Source organism: Frankliniella occidentalis, unplaced genomic scaffold, assembly GCF_000697945.3.
Source record: "Frankliniella occidentalis isolate FOCC.00 unplaced genomic scaffold, Focc_3.1 Scaffold230, whole genome shotgun sequence".
Lineage (NCBI taxonomy): Eukaryota > Metazoa > Arthropoda > Insecta > Thysanoptera > Thripidae > Frankliniella > Frankliniella occidentalis.
In genome coordinates this window covers 41,520-45,028 of record NW_026267356.1, presented here as the reverse complement: position 1 = coordinate 45,028, position 3,509 = coordinate 41,520, and the positions used below count along the sequence as shown (strand labels likewise).

The 3,509-nt window shown below is 53.1% G+C and overlaps 1 long non-coding RNA gene across 1 annotated transcript in view; it reads left to right on the top strand.

Annotated features, from left to right (window-relative positions):
- LOC127750667 (uncharacterized) overlaps positions 1-2,054 on the top strand; it is a 3,481-nt gene extending 1,427 nt beyond the window's left edge. The window contains exons 3-4 of the long non-coding RNA XR_008011800.1: positions 1,034-1,293; positions 1,686-2,054. This is a non-coding gene — a long non-coding RNA (uncharacterized LOC127750667). The remainder of the gene's footprint in view (positions 1-1,033; positions 1,294-1,685) is intronic.
- Positions 2,055-3,509: the final 1,455 nt, after the last annotated feature.

Sequence of the window (3,509 nt, the reverse complement as noted above, 5' to 3'; positions counted from 1 at the left end):
CCCCTCTCCCTTCCCCATCCTGCCCCTCTCTCCCTTCTCCCAGCGAGTGTATGCATTTCATTTTTGAGGCAGCACAAAAGGGCGGCGCCGGTAAAGTAAATAAAAAGCACAGCTAAACAGCCAACGCAAAAAGCAGAAGAGGGGGAGGAGAGGGTTCTCATTCGCGGGATCCCTTCGCGTTTTTTTTCCTCTTGCCCGTAATTTTTCTCGCTCCTCTTCCTTCTTCACTCTTCTTCTACTTATTCTCTACTCCAAAGTCACATTACCTGTTGTCATAAGACAAAAATGTTATTTTTTTCCCTTCGTTAATTTGTTTGTTTCTTTGTCTTTGTTGGTGCGCTTGTGTGTCTGAGCTCGCATCGCAAGGCCCACGCGATCGCGCCCTGTGTCCGCCCCCCCCCCTATCCCCCTCGCCACCTCTTCGCCAGCACGAGAAAGGGTTGGAATGGGCGGGCCGTTTTCGGGTCCAGGGGAGAGGAATGTAAAACGCACAAAAGTTCCGTTTCGTCACACAATACTTAACTTGCTCAGCGGCGGTGCGCCTTTCACGTGAAACAAAAGTTTTCCCGTTCTCGTACTTTGCGCCAGTTCGAGCCTCTCCACCGGCATCCAAGCGCCGCGCCCCGACGCGCGCCACGCCACGCCGCGCGCTTTAAGGTCCGGCCCATAGCATCCTTGCCACTACTACCGCCCCGCCCTCACCGTCCCAAGTGCGGTTCGGAATGGAGAAACTCACTCAATGTGCCCGGGCCCCGCAACGCCTCGCCACGGCCCGGCCCCATGCCGGCGAAGAGTTCAAACTCGCAGGAGGAAGCTGGAGAAGCTCAGGCAGGACGGTCCCTTTTCTGCGGAACGAGTCGAGCGAGGCGGTGCAGGTTGGCTTGCGGTACTTGCGCGCGCTCGAGTCCGGCGGCGGTGGCCGCGTTGTGTGGACGCGTAAACTCAAACGGGTCGAATGTAGACGTTGATGTTTTTCCAGGAGCGAGTTAGCGTTCCGTTATAATTTTGTTTACTTCTGTTGTGTTCTGAGCAGAGCGCACCAGCACGGACAGTGTCGAACGGTACATAGAATCCCTCCAGAGCGCCCAGTCAGCCGTCAGTAGCAGTACCGCGGCGCTCCGGTGTTGAGTGGCTGGCCTACCCTCCGGACTGCAGGCGCGCGACCAGCCTCCAGACCCTCCGCGCTGCTCTTCCACCTCTGCGCTCCTGCATGCGGTCCAGTACAGCACAACTGCAAAATAGCCAAGGGTCTGTCCGTGGGCCATCCCGCACTGCACACCAATATCATCAGTAGTAAGTGGTAAATCTTTTAAAGAGTCTCTCTCTCTCTCTCTCTCTCTCTCTCTCTCTCTCTCTCTCTCTCTCCATTTCTATGATGAAGAAGGGGCAGTAGCACAGGAGGAAGAGAGACGGCGAGTCGTTAGACATGCCGCTGAGAAAGCCCCAGAGGGAGGGGAGGGAGGAGGGGGAGCAGTCGTTAGGGGAGGTGGGAGGGGAGGCATGAATCATGTTGTGGGATGCCCATTAACTCATCAATTCATAGAGTCATTAATAACTCTAACGAAGAGGGACTCGACGAGCAGCTGGGCAGCCGCGAGGGGCGTTTTTGAACCGAAAAGGAAAAGTGGTTATCTGTGTAAGTAATGATGCGCTTAATTTGTTTTTTATGTATTTTCTTTGCGCAGGAATGGCGAGTGGCTAGTGTGTCGCGGAGGCCTCAGATTTTGCACAGAGTTGCTCGGGTTGTTGAAGAAGCGCGCGAGCCAAAAGGTTTTAGATGGATGCCCCGCTTCACCACCAAAGCCAAGTTCTTAGCTCGTGGTGCCTCCGCCGGGAGGAAAGGGGTAGGTGGAACCGAAGATGGCCGTGGAGGGGGAGGGGCTGAGGGAGGATAGATCGGCACTGACCGCTGAACGAAGTGGCCGCCATTTTTCAGACGGGTATGCGATCGGTTTAAAGGTCGTCGTAGTCGTAAGAGCTACCGAGCTACCGCCAGGTGAAGGAGTGTGAGGAAGAGGTCTTGGTTTGTTATTTTTTTGCTCTTCCCGTTCTCTCTCTCTTCTCTCTCTCTCTCTCTCTCTCTCTCTCTCTCTCTCTCTCTCTCTCTCTCTCTCTCTCTCTCTCTCTCTCTCTCTCTCTCCCCCCCCCCCACAGCATCAGGGGTTATAATTAAAGCTCACCTTCGCGGCTTCTCCTTCGCGCCGCATTCCGTAAATATTATCGCGCTCTCAATCCGACTCGCCCCGCCAGGGCAGGCGCCGGCCGGCGCTCCTGGCCCGCTCTCGGCCTGCTTGGCTGCAGTGTGCCCAAGTTTGTTTGCTTCGCCACCCTGTGCCGGTGAGGGGGAGAGAGAAAGAGAGAGAGAGAGCGTCGACAACAACTTTTCATCTGTGATGCTAGTTTCCAGACAGAAGAGTGTGAGTGAAAAGGGGGGGGGGGCTTGCGGAAAGAAGAGGATGTTTTGGCCTGCAGAATTATAATCATGTCAATGATAATGGGCAGGTGGCTGAGGGTCTGCCTTATTAAAAAAGAACTTTTGAAAGTCGTGGTAAATTTGCCTTTTCAAAACAAATCTTCAATCTGGATCATGCCTTGTTGACGTTAGGGCGTAAGGAAAGGATTTTTATGCGATAGCGAGACATGGACGGAAAGAGACAGTGAGAGGGAGCGAAAGTCGCGGTGGTTGCTGCTCAAGGGCAACGCTCCGTAAAAGCTTTATTTGTTTCAAAGAAGTTCGATCAAAAATACATTCTATCATGCCAAATACACTGTAAGAAAAACCTACAGCTACTTGCCGTACAATTTCAGCGTTGTACTTTGAAATGACTGTATCATATTGTTATTCCAGCGCTTTCACCCCACACAATGAAAATTTGACAATCCTCATCTGGTTAATACTTAACACCAGAATGTTGTTATATTGTAGATTTTTCGTACAGTGTAAAATGTGCATTAAAATTTACCTTTGATAGATAATACTGATTTTACAATGGAATTGAATCAAATAAACCCTTTTCTGAGTGCAACACCATAGTGTTGCAGCCACAGCCCTGCTAAGCCGAATCGTGTGTTAGTGTGCGTGTGTGTGTGCGTGTGTGTGTGTGTGTGTGAGAGAGAGAGAGAGAGAGAGAGAGAGAGAGAGAGAGAGAGAGAAAGACGGAAGGGGATAAAGTGGTTTCCGGGCCGAAAGGGAAGCGGAGCGGAGTGAGCTCGTCGTGGCGCGGCGGTTGGGGATAGGGTTGGTCGGGGCGAGGAGTCCAGCTCGGGCGGGGAGATCAGCGTGGAAAACGAATGGAGGTCCAGTTAGGCCCCCGCGGAGGCCAGGCCGGTGACGTCACATCACGCGTGCTCGTCACGAACCAGGCTGCGCCGAGGCTGTGCCCCTCCATACATTATACACTGGTGGACGTGCCCAGCTGCTGACTCACCCCGCTCGCCTCTTCCCTCTCCTCTCCTCCTTTCCCTTCTCTCTCTCTCTCTCTCTCTCTCTCTCTCTCTCTCTATTAGGG